Raw genomic sequence first — 10,258 nt, forward strand, 5'->3', positions numbered from 1 at the left:
CTAAAAAGAACCAGCAAGAATAATCCCAAGGGGGGCTGCCCCCCTTTTTATTCTTTTCTTTGAAGCCCTAGGCGTGACTCCTCCTAGAAGTTAGGAGGAGCCGCACCAAAGTTTGGCCAAAATGGGTCTCGTGACCCGGGCATCCGGGACACGAGTCTCGTCCATCCGGGTTGCGCATCCTGGCCATCCGGGGTTGCGCATCCCGGCCATCCGGGATGCGGATCCCGGGAGCATCCGAGGAAGGGAGGGGGAAGAGCCCCTCCCTTCTAATCCTAATCAAATTAGGATTTAGGTGGTCCTTGGTTCATTCAATCCTAATCTAAGTAGGACCCAATTAGTCTCCCTATTTGATTCACATGAATCCTAATCTAATTAGGAGTCATCTTTATCTATTGGATCAAAATTAATTAGGACTATAGAAATCCTAATCCAATTAGGACTCATATAATTTTAGTCCTAATCCAATTAGGACTTTTAGGAATCCTACTCCAAGTAGGACTCTAATAATTTGAAGTCCTAATCTAATTAGAACTATAGGAGTTCTACTTCAAGTAGGACTCTTGAACCTTATCAAATAAGATCAAGTCAATTAATTAAGTCCAATTGATTTAATCAAATTGCAATCCAATTGCAATTAATTCCTTCTTCAACTCATTAACTCTTAGTGGGTTAAATCAATTATCAATCAAATTGATAATTACAAACTATTGTGATTCCAAATCACAATCCAACCATTAGATCAATCAGGATCCTCTATTGTGTGTGACCCCATAGGTTCTATTCTGTCTGCTAGTGAGATATATTGTGATCCCCTATCACAATATCATTGAAACTCCTTTCAATGGGTTGGAACAATTCCCAACTCTTCTCATTCGGTTCACTGATCATTCAAGTGGATGCCTCTGAGTCTCATGATGAGAGAACAAAAGTGCGAGCTAAGTACCAATTAACTTAGGCCTAATGCTAGCAAAATAATTGATAAATAATAGGTGTTAATATTTGCATGATTAAATATTTTATCCTTAGCACTTATTATAATTTTTATCATTATTTTATATAAATTCATCTTAAAAGAATGCATCTTCCAAACTGCAAGAACAGAGTCCATGATTCTTCTTCCGTGCACCGAGCAACTTTCCATATTCCGCGATGCATCCCAAGCGCCAAGCATCAGTTGTTTTCCATCTTCACCGTCTACGTTCACAGGACATCACCAGCCGTCCACCCGCATCCGAACACCATCGTTCAGCATCCGCGTGTGATCAGCTCCCAGCATTCATCATCTCCCCGAGCAACTCGGCTTCCCAGCGATTTTCCAAGCAAGTCCCGACTTCATCCTAGCGTCCACGCTGTTGCCCAGATAGACAACCCAAGAGGGGGTGAATTGGATTTTAAAATAATTTTGGCAATTAAAACGTTGTGGATGACTAATTAATGCTTTACCAAGATGGTTAATTAATTGTTATGTGCTGTGAATGAAATGAGAGTAAAAAGAAAGAGACAAACAATCACAAACACAAGGCTTTTATAGTGGTTCGGAGCTAACCCTTGCTCCTACGTCCACTCCTCAAGTCTCACTTGGGAATTCACTATAACCCCTTGGATTACAGCCGGTTGTTTTTACAAGCTCACAACCAAACTTGTTGTTTTAACGAGCTCACAACGAACTCGGTCGTTTTTCCTGGCTCACCGACTAGAACCACCCTGATTGTTTTCCGGGATCACAATCGAACCCTTTACACGTGGTTTTACACTCGGCTCACCAACCAACCTCTACACCCTTGATTCAATCCCCCGATTGAAACCAAGCAAAGACAATATGGAAAGAATAAGAAACAAACAGAAAAACTGAGCTTCTTAAAAAGCAGATTTGCTACAATATAAACTAGAGAGAAGTTAAGAGCCCTCAAACACTTTTGAAGTTGGAGTAGAGTAGGGCCTTCTTGAACTTTGAGTCCTCCTCTGGAATGTCTGGTCGGAACTTGATTGCAGGGAGGAGGCTTCTTGTAAAAATGCTGGGAAGAGGAAGTTGGATGGAGTTAATGGCGCTCTTCCTCTTTTCGTTGAAGACAAGTATGCAGAGAATGAATGCTTGATTTCTTTGAATGGAATGGTGTTTTCTCTGCCTTGCTACAGTCCTCTGTGGCTATTTAAGCCATCCTCCACGGAAACTAGCCGTTAGACACCTTTTTTCTGCCCGTTCTGCACACTCTGCACAACCTGACAATATGTCCGTTGGGGGTCGGAGTCGACTCGAGCGATCAGGAGTCGACTCGGCTGTAGCGGGAGTCGACTCATGCTTTTCTGGAGTCGGACTCGGCAACTGTTCCGGATTTGAAATAAAGTGGCCTCTTCGACTTGGGAGTCGACTCGACTTGACCCGGAGTCGACTCGCCAACTTCTGGACGCTGACTTGGCATTTTCGGAGTCGGCTCATCCCATGAAGTCCACGGAGCCAATTTTCAAACCTGGCCCACTCGAAGGTCGACTCGACAATCCTGGGAGTCGACTCGGCGCTCAGAGCCCGAACTCCCGATCTTCTGTCTTTTGGCTCGTCCAGTCTTGGAGTCGACTCGGACTGTTCTGGAGTCGACTCGGCTCTCAGTTTCCGAAACATGGCCTTCTGCCTTTTTGGTGTAGCGCTGCCTTGGGGTCGACTCGAGCTGTCTGGGAGTCGACTCGGCTCTCAGAGACAATAATTCGGTCTTCTGTCTTTTTGGGGTCGCGCTGTCTCGGAATCGACTCGCGCATTGCGGAAGTCGACTCGAATCTCAGAGTCCAAAAAGCTCTCTGACTTTTGCCTTGTGAACCACTGAGAGTCGACTCTCGCTTTCTTTGGAGTCGACCTACCAACCATCGGAGTCGACTCACGTTCCACAGGAGTCGACTCGAATCTCAGGGTCGAAATTCGCTCTCTGACTTTTCTGTCTGTAACTCCTTGGAGTCGACTCATACTACTCCGGAGTCGACTCGGTAAACATCGGAGTCGACTCGCGCACTTCAGGAGTCGACTCGCTGACAGATTTTGAGTTGATGCTTTCTGCTCGTCTGTCTGTTCTCAGTCGGAGTCGACTCGTAATGATCCGGAGTCGACTCGAGCCCGTGTCAGTGATTCTGATACGCTTGGAGTCGACTCATAATACTCTGGAGTCGACTCGAGTCTCAGACTTTGGTTCAAACTGACTTCTTAACTTATCCAAAATATTATGAACCAAGTCTAGAAACACTTTAGACAAGATTTTCACTGAAACACTCAATTGAATTCATTAGTAAACAAGAGATATATACTCAGATGCTTTGAGCTCATCAAAATCAAATAGGGTTATGATCAATCACTCCACAATCTCCCCCTTTTTGATGATGACAAATCATTGAGTATATGTAAAGTGAATTGCTCAATAAACAAGGAAATAAAATCCATAAATGAATTCAAGTGTCTGGTTATTTAATTTATCCAAGCTTGAAAGGTGTGAAACAATAAATTTTTGAATTAAAGCTCCCCTTTCATTTGGAATTATATAAGCCTTCATATCATGCAATCAATTGTTTGGCTTATATATATTTAATGATTTAGCTTTCTTAAAAATTCAGATTCTCCCCCTCAACATATGCATTCAACTTTGTTTTGATTCTCTGAATTTTCTTTTAATGCATTGCAGTTTTTGAATTGAATTTTTTGGTTTTTAGAGAAAAAATCTGTCAATTTGTTCTTGAGTAGGATTCAGCTAATCTCCGAATATCCCTTGAATAGATTCTGGAGATTACTCCATTAGGAGCCCCAACAGAGAGATAATGAGCCTCGAGGTACCAAATCCACTAAGAACAAATTATGTTTTAATTTTTGATTCTCATTTTGAGTTCTTTTATGTTGATTCCATTTACATATCTACTAAATATTTCTCCCCCTTTTTGTCATCATATCAAAAAGGAGGTAAGCAGAACAAACAATCACTTAGAGATCAAATTGCACACAATTGAAGAGAATATGTCTACTCATTGTATTGATGTGTATGTAAATACATTTTAGAATACAATAAGTAAAGCAAAAAAGTACATGTCAAAATAACACAAAATGATCTAAGGCTTCCTCGAGGAGGATGCAGGTCCCCGGGGCATGCGCTCTGCAAGTAGTGTGACTGCATTGGTGACGTGCTCGAGCTGTCGGATAATGGCCAAGGTGGCCCTGCTATGTGTCGTATCGAGCTCGGTCACCGACTTCTGAAGTGTGTCCAGCCTGTCGATGAGCACATTCGCCAAGCGCTCGGCCCCCTGGGTAGTGGTGCCCATATCCTGTCGGACGTTATCGCGCATCTTCCGAGTGGTGCTCGAGACTTCGCTCATGCTATGGAACTGGGCTTGGACCAGGAACCGTACATTGTCGATCTCTTCCCGCACATGGGCCGTCATCTCAGTCACGACTGTCAAGGAAGGGACCAACGCTGAAGATGGTGCAGGAGAGGGAGCAGGCACTGAACCCCGGAGCTCCCGAAGTAGATCATCCCGCAGGTTTCTAACTATCTCCTGGCGCAACTCCCGGAGCTGCTCAGGAGCGATCCGGACCTCCATGGGCTGAGGAGCTGAGGAGGAGAGTCCGGCTGAGGTGGTAGGAGCAGAAGTGGAGGAAAAGTCAGGATAATCTGAGTCTGGCTCAGGACTAGGGGAATGTCTGGTGGTATGTGTGGAGGTGGAAGACTTCCTAACCCAGGTCCCCTCTACCATCCGAAACCCCATCCTGTGTAGGGTCCCTGGACGCATGCGATCTGTCCATCGCAATGCGCGAGAGGGTTCTCCCTCAGGAATAGGGATCTCGGCCTCCCTAAAGATAAGGGTGAACATCATGCCATAGGGGAGGGTGAGCCTAGGTCTATCTAGTGGCTCACATAGGTATCTATATATCATCTTGGGAAAGTTTATGGGGTATCCTGAAGAATGTAGTACATGAGGACTAGGTCCCTCTCAGACACAAAATCGAACCGTCTGGTCTTTGGGAACAAAGACCGAGAAATGATGCTCAAGAGGAGCCGCATCTCAACTGAAAGTGAGCTGGCAGACACCTCATCTAAAGGGGACTGGGGTGGATGCCCTAGAATGGCCGTAAGGGCCTCAGTCCTATCTTCGGGGTGTGTGGGAGCCACCCCTAACTGTGGAAGGTGGAGGATTTGGGCTATGAAATCCTCGAAAATAAACAATGGGACACCGGCTACGGTTCCCTCTATTCCCCCATTCCCCCTATGGACAGTACCATAGAACTCTCTAATTAGGCCAGGGTATGTGGGGAGGTCTAGGGAACAAAAGTACTCTAAACCCTGGGCCCTAAGTCTATCTCCTATAGTGAAGCCCTCTCGGGAGAGATAGTCGAAATCGACGTATCTCCGATGGAGACCGCCTTCCCGGCACACGGCCTCGAGGGAACGGCCCTCGGCGGGGAACGAGCCGGAGGTTGTGGCCTCACGGGGTCGTTCCGAGCCTTGGAACGCCGCTCGGCACCGGTCGCGGAATGGGGCCTCTTCCGGCTTGGGACAGTGGCTTTGCGAGGCATGGTTGACCTAGAATGGTATGAAATCCTAATGGACGATGAAGGATCAACGGGAAAAGGACCTAGGGGCAGCCGGAGACGTTCTAGGAGTCGGCTCTAGGGTTTTGAACAGTGGCGGCGGTGAAAATAAGTGTTTTCTAAACGATGGAGTTAGGGTTAAAAAGTCGGATCCGACTGTGAGTCGACTCCACTGAGTCGCGAGTCGACTCGACCTCGAGTCGACTCCAAAATATGTGCGAGTCGACTCTCCTTAGGCGCCTGTTGACCTCGAGTCGACTCCTTACTGTATGCGAGTCGACTCCCCCTCTGCTGCCATTGTTTTCGAGTCGACTCCCGTAAATGTGCGAGTCGACTCCCCCTTACGAGCCGACTCTGAAACTTACTCGAGTCGTCTCGAACTTGGCACGCACCTAAAAATCATGCTATGTTCGTGCCGAATGAGGGAAAATCACAAAGTTATGATCTGATTTGATGATCATTGTAAAGAAACTCTAAATTAACCACAATCTAATCATCAAAATCAATGAACTAGTGGAAAACACTAGCATGGATCAATCACTCCTAATCCCTCCTAAGCACACTAAATCTCTCTTCACTTAGGGATTTTGTAAAAATGTCAGCTAATTGATCATCAGTACAAACAAATTGTAGTGTCACATCACCATTCAGTACATGATCTCTTATGAAGTGATGTCTTATCTCAATATGTTTAGTTCTTGAATGCTGAATTGGATTCTTAGTTAGATTAATGGCACTTGTATTATCACAATTAATGGGTATTTTTCTTGTTTAATGCCATAATCTTCTAATTGTTGTTTGATCCATAAGATTTGAGCACAACAACTCCCGGCTGCAACATATTCAGCTTCAGCAGTAGATAATGCAACCGAGTTTTGTTTCTTGCTAAACCATGAGATTAAGTTTTCTCCTAGAAATTGACAAGACCCGCTGGTACTTTTTTAATCAAGTTTACATCCAGCAAGTCTGAATCTGTGTATCCTATTAATTTTAGGCTAGATTCTTTAGAATACCATAAACCTATATTCTTAGTTCCTATTAGGTATTTAAAGATTCTCTTAACTGCAATTAGATGTGATTCCTTAGGATTAGACTGATATCTAGCACACATGCAAACACTGAACATGATATCAGGTCTACTTACAGTAAGATACAATAACATCATAGGACTCTATATCAGTCTATACATCTTATATAGTTCTGATCTACAGATTTACCTGATTCATCTTGGTCTAATTTGCATGATGAGCTCATGGGGGTGCTGATTGACTTGTTTCCCTCCATATCAAACTTCTTGAGCATCTCTTGATATATTTGGCTTGATTGATGAAGATGCCTCCTTCAGACTGTTTGATTTGAAGCCCGAGGAAGTAGTTCAGCTCTCCATCATGCTCATCTCAAATTCACTCTGCATCAAATCAGCAAATTCTTCGCAGAGCGATTGTTAGTAGCACCGAAAATATATCATCAACATAAATCTGTACTAATAACATATCTTTGTTTTGCTTTTTCAGAAATAGTGTTTGTATCTACATTACCCCTAGAGAACTCATGTTCTAATAGGAATTTGCTAAGCTCATACCATGCTCTAGGTGCTTGTTTTAAACCATAAAGTGCTTTGTTCAGTTTATATACATGATTAGGGTATTGATGATTTTCAAAACCAGGAGGTTGTTCTACATATACCTCCTCATTAATATACCCATTTAAAAATGCACTTTTTACATCCATTTGAAATAGTTTGAAGTCTTTAGAGCATGCATACGCTAATAATAATAATCTAATGGCCTCAAGTCTAGCTACAGGAGCAAAGGTTTCATCAAAATCTATACCTTCTTCTTGATTATAACCCTTTGCTACTAGTCTAGCCTTATTCCTTATAACAATTCCATTTTCATCAAGTTTATTTTTATAAATCCATTTGTACCCTATAATTGGATATTCAGAAGGTCTCTCTACTAGATTCCATACTTTGTTTCTAGTAAATTGGTTTAATTCTTCTTGCATTGCATTTATCCAATTTACATCTTTTTCAGCTTCTTCTATGGTTTGGGCTCAAAATGTGAAACAAAGCTAGATGATTTTTAAGTTCTAAGGGATGCTCTAGTCCTAATAGGTTGAGATGGATCATCTAGAATTAAGTTCCTTAGGATGCCCGTGAGCATCCTCCAAGCTTTAGTTAGCCCATGATCCACAATAGCCTCTTGGCTTGATGATGCATCTTCAATAATTTTTGATTTATCTTGTAATGCATTCTCTATCTTTTCTTCAAGAATTTCACATCATCATCAAATTAACTCTCTTACTAGAAGAGATATCACTAGAATCATCAAACACAACATGTATAGGATTCTTCTATAACTAGTTCTTTTATTAAAGACTCTATAGGCTTTACTAGTTGTAGAGTACCCTAAGAATATGCCTCATCAGATTTAGAATCAAATTTTCCTAGATTATCTTTCCATTATTATGAACAAAACACCTACATCCAAAAACATGAAAATAGTTTACCTTTGGTTTTCTGTTTTTTCCAAAGTTCATAAGGTGTTTTCTTTATAATGGGTCTCAATAAAACTCTATTTAATATATGACAAGAAGTATTAATGGCTTTCCCCAAAAGTACTTAGGAGGTTACTTTCACATAACATAGTTCTACGCCATTTCTCTAGAGTTCTATTTTTCCTCTCCACAACTCCATTTTGTTGTGGTGTCCTAGGTGCAGAAAATTGTGGTGTTATCCTTTTTACTACAAAACTCATCAAATAAATGATTTTCGAATTCGGTACCATGGTCACTCTAATAGCTATTATGAGTATCTCTAGCATTGGTTACTTCTTTTATGAATTTCTTGAAAACTGAAAATGCTTGATCTTATGAGCTAAGAACATGACCCATGTGTATCCTAGAATAATCATCTACAATAACTAGACCATATTTATTTCCACCTAGGCTTGTGGTTCTAGTTGGTCCGAATAGGTCCATGTGTAGTAGGTTCTAGAGGTCTAGAGGTTGAGACAGCAATTTTATAGATTTAAGGAGTTCTTTGATTGTTTGCCAAATTGACATGCTTCACATATTTTATTCTTTTCAAACTTTAATTTTGGCAAAACCTATCACGAATTCTCTTTTTAACTAGTTTTAGATATTGTGTCATGCTTGCATGACCTAACTTACGGTGCCATAACCAACTAGCATCATTGTCCTTAGTTTCATTAACAACTAAGCATGGGTTGTGTTTGGCAAGATCCTCAAGGTCTACAACATACACATTTCCACGTCTTATTCCTTTAAAAACTAACTATTGTCATTTGGGTTTGTTAGATGCATAGTGATGGTTTAAACATAACATCAAACCTTTATCACATAATTGACTAATGCTTAATAAATTATGCTTAAGACCGTCAACATATCTAACATTATCAATAAAAGTAGAAGGGGTATTTGAACTTTACCATACCAATGATGTGACCTTGGTTGTTGTCTCCAAAAGTCAACAGCACCTCCCTTCTTAGCTTCAAGGGTGAAAAATTGATCCTTGTCACCCGTCATGTGTCTTGAACAGCCACTATCCAAGTACCAGCAGTTTTTGTTGACCTTGGCTGCAAGACACTCCTACACAAGCAGATCATATAATTTTAGGTACCAAGTTTTCTTGGGTCCTTCATGGTTAGTCATGTTGGTTCCTTTTGGAACCCATATCCCTTTTGATTTTTCTTTTAGTTTTTCCCTTTCCTATTACACATACATTTGCTTTATGTCCTATAGTTCCACAACAAAAGCAGGTTATTTTCTTAATTTACTTTTCTCCTAGCTTTAAACAAAGAAGTTACTAAGAAGTTTTTGTTGTTTTAGGTTTGTATCCTAGACCCGCTCTTTTGAATACAGCTCGTTGACTATTAAGTATCATGATTTAATTTTTTTCAGAACTAATGTAAATTTTTCAACCAGGGTTTGTATTTCTCAAGTTCTTTAGTTAGTGGTTGATTTTTTCTGCTTTTAGATCATTTAGTTCTTTTGTGATACTCTCATTTATATGTTTATAAGTTTTTGGGTTCTAATGTTTCTTTGTTCAGCCTTTCATTTTCTTTAGTTAAGGTATTATTCTTTTGTATCAAGATTTGGTTGCTTGTTTTAAGTTCTGCATTTTCTTTGATAAGAACATCTTTATCCTTAACTAATGAATCATACTTACGGAGATGAGTTTGGTTAGTTACTTTTAGTTCTTTGTTTTTAACGTTTATCATTTTGTATTCATCCATTAATTCATTGAAAGCATCATACAGTTCATCGAAAGTAAAATCTAAATGTGGTGCGGATGTTACCTCATTTTCATTAGCCATGAAGCAGAAGTTGGCCTTTTCTACTTGTTCCTCATCCGATGAGGATGATGATGTAGATTTAAGAGCTATTACCTTTTTCTTATGGGAGGACTCTTCTTCGCTATGCTGCTTCATTGTCAGCTCGTGCGTCATTAGGGATCCAAGAAGCTCCTCAAGTGGTAGCTTGTTCAAGTCCTTGGCTTCTTGGATTGCCGTCACCTTGGTTTCCCATGACCTTGGTAAGCAGCGAAGAATTTTCCTGACAAGATCACTGTTAGTATAGTTTTTGCCAAGGCTTTTTAGGCCATTGACAATGTCAGTGAATCTAGTGAACATGCAAGTGATTGTTTCATTAGGATCCATTTTAAATAGTTCATACTTATGA

Source organism: Phoenix dactylifera, unplaced genomic scaffold, assembly GCF_009389715.1.
Source record: "Phoenix dactylifera cultivar Barhee BC4 unplaced genomic scaffold, palm_55x_up_171113_PBpolish2nd_filt_p 000462F, whole genome shotgun sequence".
Classification (NCBI taxonomy): Eukaryota; Viridiplantae; Streptophyta; class Magnoliopsida; order Arecales; family Arecaceae; genus Phoenix; species Phoenix dactylifera.